This window comes from Nannobrachium achirus, assembly GCF_963921795.1.
Source record: "Nannobrachium achirus genome assembly, chromosome: 20".
NCBI classification, from domain to species: Eukaryota; Metazoa; Chordata; class Actinopteri; order Myctophiformes; family Myctophidae; genus Nannobrachium; species Nannobrachium achirus.
Window position 1 is genome coordinate 9,167,786 of NC_137827.1, and position 12,384 is coordinate 9,180,169.

The window sequence follows — 12,384 nt, forward strand, 5'->3', positions numbered from 1 at the left end:
AAATTGTGAAAATAGCCGATCTACATGCTCACGCGAGGCGTTGTGAGCATGTATATCTGCTATTTTCACAATAGAAACGTGTTATACAAAATCAACTCTTAGTGCTCGTCAGGGTGCCGGGATCCCCAGTTAAAATGTGATTATTTCGGGGGTCACAGCCTGAAAAGGTTGAGAACCACTGGCATACACTACCTGTCTTTGGGCATTGCCCATAGGAGTAAGCGACTTGTTATTGAGCTGAATTATTGTTATATAGTCCTGGAAATTGGGTTAAATATTCTGAAAAAGTTTTGGAAAAGTTTTGGAAATTAATTGGTAAAAAATATTTTACCTTGTTTGAGCACTGTAAGCTGATGAGGGGTCGCGCAGGTGTGTAAAGTAAAAAAACATCTCCCGTTATGCTGCTCTCAAATCTCCACCACACGTAAACATCAATGGAGTCCCAAATCACTTCCTGGCTGTTCTCTGTGGACCTGATCTAGAACATGCTTTTCTATGCTTTTTTGCATAAGGCTTCCCCCTGCTGTCAGTTTGGCTACAGTACACAATGTCAATTGTCAATTGAAAACGATTATGTTTGGAAATCATCCATAGATAATTTTCTATAACATCGCAAAGGTAAGGTACTTTTTGATGGCACCAGCAAAAATAAATATGGCGGTAGAACTGTTAAAGTAACACATTATTTTATGCTTTAACTATAAGAAAAATGCACCGAGTGCCACACTGTGAGCTTGTAGATCTGCTATTTTTTAAAATCTTGACCCGATTCCATAAGTGTCTTCTAAATCCTTCTAAGGCTTTTAGAAAAACCTGTGTTTCTATGTCAGTGGTGCTCAGGCTTTTTCATGTGAAGGACCCCCAACATGATATGTATTTGGCCACGTACCCCCATCTCAAAATATTTAGTTCCAGAAGAAGAAGCAAAATATGAGTTGCGAGGCGTTGTGAGCATGTAGATCTGCTGTTTTCACAATGTTCGCCTCTTGCTTACTTAATATTTGACAGTTTGACCAGTCCTGTCGAATATTTGATTATTCAAATACTTTGAGGTCGAATAATTCGAATACTAAAAATCACTATTCGTGAATGCCCTAATATTTATGTATATTTGGTGAGCGAAAACAGGAGGAGGCCTCGTATTAGCCCTGGGGGACCCCAGTCCAATGTCCTAATTCATACTCAACTTTATTTGAAACATCACACAAGTTATTATAGAGAGGAGGTCTTTCTTGTCTTCCTTATTTCACAAGCCGCCCACAAACTGCAGTTACACTTAAAAAAGAATAGAGTGAAATAACATGAAAAGAAACAATATGGAAGACGAACACACACAAAGTGTACTAAAATAAATATAGTCAGAGTACCGCGGTCTCTTGTTCAAATAGAACATCAGAACATCAGATAGTAGCGTATATCAATATGTATGCATTGTGTGGGAATGAAATGTATTCATAGTCATATGTCTTCCCTGTCGGGTGGAAACCTCGTATGTCCAAAACGCGTGTATCAAAACAACATCCCGCTTCCAACAATGGAACAAGGGCGGAGTGCTTGTTTTCGGTGGAGATGGCGGAGGCGCGCCGGCGTTATATTATAAACACAATCTGATCTAGTTATAACAACAATCATGACATAGGCTATTTATTATAATCACTAATTCACTATGAAGTGTCTTTAATTATAATTAAAGTAAAAATAGTCAAATAACAAGGACAAATATTGTTCTGCCCACAACCTTATCAAACCAACATCCCTAAACTATTGTAAATGTAGGTCTATTATAACTATGATAATGGTTCTTGTAAGTCCCAATTATTAAGTAGAATACTTGATCTTATAACTATATAATGTTTATAATGTGTTATGATTATTTCTTGTGTTATATGTTATGAAACATCGCATGTAGGCCTATTATATTACCTATAACCTATACACGAGTGAGCTCTCGCCACCTCAGCGCGGTCCATCCACTGCTGGAAGCGGGATGTTGTTTTGATACACACGTCCAAAACTGTTAGATCTAGAAGCTCAAAACGCGCTGCGTCGCGTTTTGGGCTGGTACATCTGCTACTTGTGATGCTTTTGTGATGCTGTATAGTATGATCAAGTAAGGCATTCATTTACAAAATAGATACACGAAACAATCAAAATATGGAGATAAGAGGATTCTGCCCGACTGTGACGGTATATATAAAATGATAGTGTAATGGGGACATGTGAGGACAGGTCAGTGCATGGCTGTATCTTAGCCAGTTCGTACGTCATTTGATAAACTGATATCACCTGGTTGACAGTAGCAGCTTCAATAGATCGTGGCCGGGGTGGCGAGGGTCTTTGACGATCCACTCTGCCTTGGCTTGTGCTAACCTGACTCCGCCAGAAGGTGGCGTTTTGAGTTTCTCATACAGCCTCCATCTGGAACCGCTCAGACATTGGTGCTACACCGAGCAGCGCCCGGTTCCAACCAATCGGCGGGATCGGACGTGACGCGATCGAGAAGCGCCTGTAGCACTGTAGTTCTTTCACTATATTCATCTTTCCCACTACCACAAGCTGCCACAAGCCTCTTTTTTTCAAGCGCGCGTCACGTCGCGGCCCTCCCGCGCCCCGCCTCGATCCCCATTGGGGGACCGCTGCGTGAAGTGCGTTTGAAAAAAGAGACTTGCGTTTAGTGTTTACTTTCTTGCCGGCACTACTGTACAGTACGTCATGCAGACATGTCAATATGGGGCCTTTTCCACCGACAAAGAACTGGTTCCAGAACCAGTGCCGGTTCAACTTTCTTTGGAACCTTGTTTCGTTCTTGCGAACCGGCTCGCTTTTCCACCAGATTGAACCAGAGCCAAGGATTTGGCCCTGGAACCACAAAAACGAAGGATTTTTTGGTTCCGGTTCCGAACCAACTTTTACGGTTCGGAACCAACTCCGGTTCTCGGTGGAAAAGCTTACCTCTGGTTCATCCCATAGGCGGGAGAAAGAACCAGAACTGGTTCTTTGCCGGTGGAAAAGGCCCCAAGGAGTGGTTGGAGTTAGCACGCCCAGACTGTGATAGACAGACGGTCCCAACCAATCACCTGCCAAATAGCTCGAAAAAAGGGACGGCCCTCTTCAGCGGTTGGTCCAGAGCGGTTCCAGATGGAGGTGTATGAGGAACTCAATACGCCACCATCTGGTGGAGTCAGGTTAGGCTTGTGCACCGCTCAGCGTATTAATATTATGTCCTGGAGGGAGGGAAGCTCACCTCTGAGCTGTCCGCCACCACCACCGTCTGTAGAGCTCTGCCCTCGCGGGCGGTGCAGCTCCCATACCAGGCGGTGGTGATGTACGTATGCCGAGGAACTTGAAGGCACTGACCATCTCTGCTGTGACACAGTCAGCCGTGCTCTCGTCCATGTTTGCTGTAGTCGACTATCAGCTCTTGACACTCATTCTTCTCGATGTCGAGGCCGTTGTTCTCACTATAATAATAATAATATCTCCGATTTATTTATCAGTCTGTGTGTCTGTCTGTCTGTCTGTCTGTCAGTCAGTCCCGTCACACGTCACACTTTTCCCCTACTCATATCTCCGCCACCGTTGCCCCTATCCATGCCAAACTTTGCACACACACACTCCTTGGCTGCCAAACCACAACCTCATTTCTCACATGGCCCTCTTCTAGCGCCACCATAAGGCCAATTCTTGCAAAACACATTTTTGGACAGATTTTGCCCTAAAATCACGCAAATCCGCACACAGTATGTCTAGAGTCCTGTCATCAACATGGATCTGTCCCATTTAGCGCCACCATCAGGCTGATTTTTTTAAACATTTTTTTTGGACACTGCTCCTACAGATTTTGCCCTAAAATCACGCAAAGCCATGTATACATGTGACCTGACGGTCGCTTTTCTCCCGATTAGGGAGTGTTACTGGTATAGCGCTTTTCTAAGTACCCAAAGACGCTTTACATGGGGGGGCAAGAGAAAACTAAAAACAACTTTATTAGAGAAAAAACACATGAAGACTAAAAGGATAAAACCATTAAAAAAGGACAGTGGGAAAGAGTTAGCTGGGGTAAGCAATATGAAAGAGGTGGGTTTTGAGGGCGATGTCACTGACCTCACTGTGTCAGTGACCTGACCTGGTCCTGTGTAGACCAAAGGCGTGTGTGTACAAGGAGTAGAGGAGAATACTCAGCAGGTGTGTTGAGGGTCAGATATGTAATGTGGAAGTCTACTATTTGGGGTATCTCATTATAGGTAATTATTCTCTTTTTTTCTTTTTCAAAAAGGTGTGCTGTGAGCTTGTAGAGAGCTATGTTTGAACTTCTGCTCGACACTGTCATACGACATGTATAAAATATGGCATTCATTTATGAAAAAATTAAATATGGAGATGCAAGGCAGCAACTGATGAGCAGGTTGGTGCCTTGAATGGTTTCCTCCACTGTCGGTGTGCGCATGCGTGTGTGTATGAGTGTGTGTGTTCACATAATATGTACACATAATATTATACACATAACCCAACATGAAACACACACCTTCCAAATCTCCAACAATATTGACACAGCCTTTAGCCCTGTCCACCTCGCATCAATACACAAGTGCACATTAAGCTCCAGACACACACAGACAGCTGATCTGCACACACACACACACACACACACACACACACACACACACACACACACACACACACACACACACACACACACTCACACACACAGACACACATCACTAAAATAGATGTTGCCACAACCCCAATTTAATCTGTGAAATTGTTATTTTTCATATATTGTTATGATAACAAAGATTAGTAAAGATACCAGTGACAGATTATAGCAAAAGTGATGTTTGAGTCATTGAAAAAGTTACGTTGTGTTTTTTTTTTTTTTTTTTTTTTTGTAAGCAGCAAACTAGATGGGTTTTGATCAATTTAAATTGTAATAGAAGTTACTTACGCGACTGCAATGTTGAAACGGACGTGGTGTGATAGAAATTTTATCTAATTATTGTAAATAGTAAAATGTTTATTGATTAAGAATGAATTCATCCTTAAAGGTCCGCTGTCAGCCCCGAAATTATAATAGTATGATACAGTAGTTAATGTGGTCTCTTTCCAGTGTGCATCCTGAAACAGTCTGAAACTGTCTCAGTGTAATCTGCCCAACAACAGCTGACCAGTATAGTAAGTAGTCATACAGTCAGGCTATACAGACAATTAATTTGATTGGCTTATAATTGCGCATCCCCACAATGACATCATAAAAATATTAACTTGTTTTTTAAGATGATTCTTAAAGTGACAGTAACCCTTTAGATGACAGGCCCCCTTTAACTAGTTTTGATTAATGAATACCATATTATTTCCAAATGGTAGCCCGGAGCAAATACCCACCGGGGGTTTGACACCGTTTAAACACTGGGGGTTCAAAGAAATGTTGCCAAAAAAAAAGAAAAAAAATGACTTTAGATGTCAGTATTTTCTAGTCAAAATACGATGTCGATTAAAACATTGGTACAACCGTATCTAGGGTCAGCTCCTGCTTGCTCCAATTCATTTGTCTTGTTCTTCCTTGTTCTACTGTATACAGTCAGTGTACGGCAACATTACAATATAAAATATTATGATAGGAGACACTGTGGGCCCAAGAGAAAATGATGATGGATTGAGGAAACAGAACAGAGGAGAAGAGTGTGTGTGCGTGCATGGCATGCCTGCACTTGCGTGTGTGTGTGTGTGTGTGTGTGTGTGTGTGTGTGTGTGTGTGTGTGTGTGTGTGTGTGTGTGTGTGTGTGTGTGTGCGTGTGTGTGTGTGTGTGTGCGTGTGCGCGTGCTGTTGTGGCATATGAACCAGCAGCTTCCTGCTGCTTCAGTGCTAGGCTCTGGCTGAGGTGGTAATGCCTGGCTCAAAGGAACAACAAAATCCAGATGGTATCTGTTAATAAAATCAGTTGGTGGGTGGGGAGGGTGAGAGGACAGACCGAAGATGGAGAGAAAGATAGAATATGAGAGAGAGAGAAGAGAGAGAGAGGGGAGATGGTGATAGTGCTGAGCGGGGAATGCCTGACTCAAAGTAACGCTTATGATGTGCATCGGTAAGCCTGGCCAATATATCAAAAATGTATGGATATCGAGGTATCAACATGCGAGGTATACATATCGACTGGGGATGGGACGATATGAAAATGTCATGCCACGATTATTGTGACAAAAGAAATCGCGAGTTACGATATTATCGAGATAATCAAAATCCATCCAACACGCGTTGCGACGCTTGTAGATCGGCTATATTTTGGCTAAGACATTTGATAGAGAGTGAAAAAAAGACTGTAAAAAGTACGTATATTATAAGTACGGTTTACCAATAGAGGGTATAAATGGTACCAGATATGCAGCTCGGCAAATAAAAGGTGAATTGATCCCAGTGCATGTTTTTTATCATAATAAACGATAATATCGCTTATCGTCCCATCCCTAACATCGACGAAGAGGCTTGAAATGAGGTATTGGTGAATGTGTCAAATGAATTAACAGACACACTATGTGTGCACGTAGCACAGGCAAAAAGGCAGTCCACCTGTAACCAGGTGTAGTTATTTCAATAAAACCTACCTAACCCTTCTATGTGTACCGTGCAGTGTGCATGCATGGATATTCTACTCATTATCTGGGTTAGGCAGGCAGTGGACCTAAAGCAGAAAAACATTAAAAACTATAAAATACAATTGTTTTTACTAATATCGTGAGTAATGTCGATATCGAGGTATTCAATAATGTTATCGAATATCAAAGGTTTTCCCAATATGCCCAGCCTTATGCGGGCTTGCTGATGTATGTCAATGACGATGTATGTATTTTGGATATATGGTGTAAGTTATTTAATTTCACTGTATTTTAACCCTAACCCTAACCCTAACCCGAGATTTAAAACATTATTCCCACTATCCCTGCCCTTAAAACTAACCCCACTTATACTTCTAACCCCACCCATACAACTAAAAACATGCTTAAAACGAGACCCACCCATAACAACTAACCCCACCTCTAATACACCACCTACCTAACCCCACCCATAATACACCACCTAACCCCACCTCTAATACACCACCTAACCCCACCTTTATCTCCAGCACCCTCTCTTTAACACCGCACCTCTCTGCTTCGTCTCAGAAACAGAAACATCTCCGCGGCTGAGCGCACGACTTTATGAGTATGATGTAGCAAATGCCTTCCGTAATCCTCAGAGATGGAGAGAGAGGGGGGAGGGAGAGAGAGAGAGAGAAGGGGAGCCACACAGAGAAGGGGTAGAAGAGGGGAATACCGAGAGAACGAAAGGGAAAGAGAGAAAGCGACAGAGCGAGTGTGGGAAGGAGAGAGGAGGAGAGCAGTGGCGTCAGTTCAGAAAAAGCTAAGGTATGGCAACGTGACTGGTGTCTTGCACGCGCGCCTTCGCGTACCATTTTGTCAAGTTGGGGAGAATTTTACATTTGTAGTTATTTTACTGTAATTTAACAACATAATAACCAGCACAGATAGACAAAGAGACATTCGTGGATTTATATTTAAAAGTAACTTTTATTTTCCCCCCCTGGACCCAGGGTATGGCAGATGCATACCCCTGCCATACCCAATTGACGCCCCTGGAGGAGAGGAGAGCAATATTGAGAGGGGAGGAAGATGAGAGCGAGTGCCGGAGCAGCGATGATGATCCCCGCTTGGAGGATTTTGTCCTCTCCTCCTCCCCCCATCCCTCGTTCCCTCTCTTCATCTCTCAGGGATTATCCCTCCGCTCGGGAACCCACGAGCTGAGACTTCTGGGAAATATTAGAAATCTGATGATCTCTCTCTTGTCTGTCTCTCTCTCTCTCTCTCCTCTGTCTTTACATCTCTCTATGTCTGTCTCTCTCTCTCTCTCTCTCTCTCTCTCTCTCTCTCTCTCTCTCTCTCTCTCTCTCTCTCATCAAACTTTTTATATCACTCTCTCACAAACACTGTTGCTTTCGTCATCTCGCTGTCTGCCTGCCATTCCCTCGATCTCTCTCCTAACACCGTGTTGAGAGTTGTGGTGTGGTGGAGTGTAGACAGTAACAACCTACAGTCACCTGAGTGCTGTGCTAAAGTACGTTTATTTTATGTATCTGTACTTAACTTTCTCTCCACCGCCTTGCAAAGACAAATGTTGTTCTTTTGTCTACACTACATTTCTAAAAAGGGACAGCCAGGACCCAAACATACATACTAGTAAGACGCCTCAGGGCGACAAGCGACCTCGCCCGTGCCAAAAGAAGGGAGAGGTCGCGCCAATTCTTGGCCATCTGGCCAGTGATGTATATCGGTCCTGTTACCCATATATGGAGATCCATGTACTGTATATACGGTAGTACATCCCTTTTGTTCCCATACATGGAGATCCCTGTCTGAACCAGCCACACAGATATGGGCTGTCTTCCTTCATATATGGGCATTCCCATAAGAAGTTCTGTTAGATATGGGCTTAATATTGATGACATCAGGGATCTCCATATATGGGCATAAAAGGGATTCTGTTAGAGTGGTTCCCATGACATCACAGCATACAATACATTTTATGCCCATACTATCTGAACCAGCCACACAGATATGGGCCATGTCTTGGCCATCTGGCCAGTGATATATATATCGATGACATCAGGGATCTTCATATATGGGCATATATATGGACTTTTACATGATGTCACCTGGGATCAAGGGAACCTAACCTACAGTATAGACTGTAAAGATGTGTACACACACAGCTTCACGTCTACATGCGGACAAGATGTGACATTTCTCATGATAAACTGCGACCTTCGGACGCAACAAATAACTTGTGCATTATGAATTATTTAAGTTATTTGTCATATCTGCCCCCGCGCATTTGTTGTTTACAAAGCCTTAAAGCCTTAGATCGTTAATTATTTGCATGCCAATTAATCCTCAAACAAGATGTAATGATCATGGCAACCCAAGGTGACGGCAGAAACTGGACCAGTGAAGGGAGGAGGGTAGACAACTGGACCAGTGAAGGGAGGAGGGTAGAAACTGGACCAGTGAAGGGAAGAGGGTAGACAACTGGACCAGTGAAGGGAGGAGGGTAGACAACTGGACCAGTGAAGGGAGGAGGGTAGACAACTGGACCAGTGAAGGGAGGAGGGTAGACAACTGGACCAGTGAAGGGAGGAGGGTAGACAACTGGACCAGTGAAGGGAGGAGGGTAGAAACTGGACCAGTGAAGGGAAGAGGGTAGAAACTGGACCAGTGAAGGGAGGAGGGTAGACAACTGGACCAGTGAAGGGAGGAGGGTAGACAACTGGACCAGTGAAGGGAGGAGGGTAGACAACTGGACCAGTGAAGGGAGGAGGGTAGACAACTGGACCAGTGAAGGGAGGAGGGTAGACAACTGGACCAGTGAAGGGAAGAGGGTAGACAACTGGACCAGTGAAGGGAGGAGGGTAGACAACTGGACCAGTGAAGGGAGGAGGGTAGACAACTGGACCAGTGAAGGGAGGAGGGTAGACAACTGGACCAGTGAAGGGAGGAGGGTAGAAACTGGACCAGTGAAGGGAAGAGGGTAGACAACTGGACCAGTGAAGGGAGGAGGGTAGACAACTGGACCAGTGAAGGGAAGAGGGTAGACAACTGGACCAGTGAAGGGAGGAGGGTAGACAACTGGACCAGTGAAGGGAAGAGGGTAGACAACTGGACCAGTGAAGGGAGGAGGGTAGACAACTGGACCAGTGAAGGGAGGAGGGTAGACAACTGGACCAGTGAAGGGAAGAGGGTAGACAACTGGACCAGTGAAGGGAGGAGGGTAGAAACTGGACCAGTGAAGGGAGGAGGGTAGACAACTGGACCAGTGAAGGGAGGAGGGTAGACAACTGGACCAGTGAAGGGAGGAGGGTAGACAACTGGACCAGTGAAGGGAGGAGGGTAGACAACTGGACCAGTGAAGGGTAGAGGGTAGCACGGGTCCAAAAAATGGGATCCGAGCCGAAATGGAACCGAGGATATTTGGACCGAGCCGAACCGGCCCCGAGACAACTACAGATTTTCTAGCCCCGGCCCGAAATGGATCCGATAGTGGTTGGATCCGATCCGAACCGGAGCTAAATTAAATTGGACCCAGAGCCGAATTAAATTGGCCCCGACCCTAAAATGGACCCGGGGAAAACGGACCCGATCTTGCAGCGTCTTTGTCCGATGCTATATTATGCTTATTTCTCAATATTAGGCTACTTGAGAGTAGCAGACGCTTGACAGCGCAGTGAGCGGCGCTGAGCGCACCTCGCCCGCCTCTCAGAATAGGCGAGCCATCAGCGGAGAGTTGCAACGCATGCCGTGCGTGCAAAGCCGTGCATTATGCAGAAAATCTTGAACTCAGTCCCTAGCTCAACAATCACCGTGAAATGACATCACACAACAAACACAAACCTGTCCAGGCAGTGAGTATGTTACTGTCCATAGTGTCCATGCACGACACCACAGCTCGCATCACAAAAGTTTCCTCCTCCTGCGCTCTCGGCTGCCCGTCAGAATAATCACAGACAGGGACGTGCAGAGAATATTAGAGAGGCAGGGGCAGACATTTCTAAAAGGGCCTTTTAGAAATGTAACTGAATGCTGCATTCTCTTGAATGCAGCCTTCAGTTATGATATGGAAAGTGCCCGGGGACATTTGAATTTATTTTACCAATGTAAAAAAAAATCATTCATGGTCTGAAGAGGGCACTTTTTACAGACGGATAAAAGGGCAGGGGATCATGCCCCCTTTTATGTCTATGTGGGCTGATCACAGAGACGAGACTCAGCCGGCTTGCGTGCGTGCAGCAGCAGCGCAACGCTTGAGATTGGATGCGCTGAACGGGACTCACTCAATAAGCCAGAACAGACGATAATATGGATTTGGGAGCGTAATTACAATGCATGTCTCATTAAAAACAATATATATTTTTAAGTTGAAGGATATATATGTTTAAATCTCGGGTCCTCTCGGATCCTTTTCGGATCCTGCATTTTGGACAGCCCCGAACGGACCCGAGGCAATTAGACCCTACCCTACCCTAACCCGAGGGACAAGTGAATATTTTAGACCCGAAACGGCTCGGGTCTCGGTTCGGGTCTCGGGTTATCGGGTCCTGGAGGACCCATGCTACGCTCTAGTGAAGGGAGGAGGGTAGACAACTGGACCAGTGAAGGGAGGAGGGTAGACAACTGGACCAGTGAAGGGAGGAGGGTAGACAACTGGACCAGTGAAGGGAGGAGGGTAGACAACTGGACCAGTGAAGGGAGGAGGGTAGACAACTGGACCAGTGAAGGGAGGAGGGTAGACGATGTGAACACTTTTGGACCAGTGAAGGGAGGAGGGTAGACGACGTGAACACTTTAACTGGACCAGTGAAGGGAGGAGGGTAGACGACGTGAACACTTTAACTGGACCAGTGAAGGGAGGAGGGTAGACGACGTGAACACTTTAACTGGACCAGTGAAGGGAGGAGGGTAGACAACGTGAACACTTTAACTGGACCAGTGAAGGGAGGAGGGTAGACAACGTGAACACTTTAACTGGACCAGTGAAGGGAGGAGGGTAGACAACTGGACCAGTGAAGGGAGGAGGGTAGACAACTGGACCAGTGTGAAGGGAGGAGGGTAGACAACTGGACCAGTGAAGGGAGGAGGGTAGACAACTGGACCAGTGAAGGGAGGAGGGTAGACAACTGGACCAGTGAAGGGAGGAGGGTAGACAACTGGACCAGTGAAGGGAGGAGGGTAGACAACTGGACCAGTGAAGGGAGGAGGGTAGACAACTGGACCAGTGAAGGGAGGAGGGTAGACAACTGGACCAGTGAAGGGAGGAGGGTAGACGATGTGAACACTTCTGGGAGGTTGAAGACAAGAGTTCACATTTTAGATTGTAATTAGAGAAGAGTAGTTTATTATTTACATTAGTAGTTTATTATTTACATTATTAACCCTAACCCTTTTGACAGCCCGTGCCGATTTTAACATGGAGGCACCTTGCTGATCAGAACCCGAACTTCCACTCCGAGTTCAATTGACACGACGACGGTGATGTCACTGGAAACATCAGACTGACTGCTTTTTATTGTTAGACAAACATGATGGGTTCTGAACATACACTCATACTGTGTGTGTGTGTGTGTGTGCGTGTGTGTGTGTGTGTGTGTGCGTGTGCGTGTGCGTGTGCGTGTGCGTGTGCGTGTGCGTGTGTGTGTGTGTGTGTGTGTGGGAAGTTGCAGTTGTTATTCTAGTCTGCAGAGGATGGGGAAAGGAGTGAAAGTAGCACTGAACTGTGTGTGTGTGTGTGCGTCCGTGCGTGAATGTCCAGTCTGTTTATGAATGTCTACTGTACAGTCAGAG

At 45.2% G+C, this 12,384-nt stretch overlaps 1 protein-coding gene across 2 annotated transcripts in view; it reads left to right on the top strand.

Moving 5' to 3' along the window:
- mipol1 (mirror-image polydactyly 1) overlaps positions 1-12,384 on the top strand; it is a 102,467-nt gene that overhangs the window by 65,293 nt on the left and 24,790 nt on the right. The gene's annotated exons all lie outside the window — the stretch shown is intronic.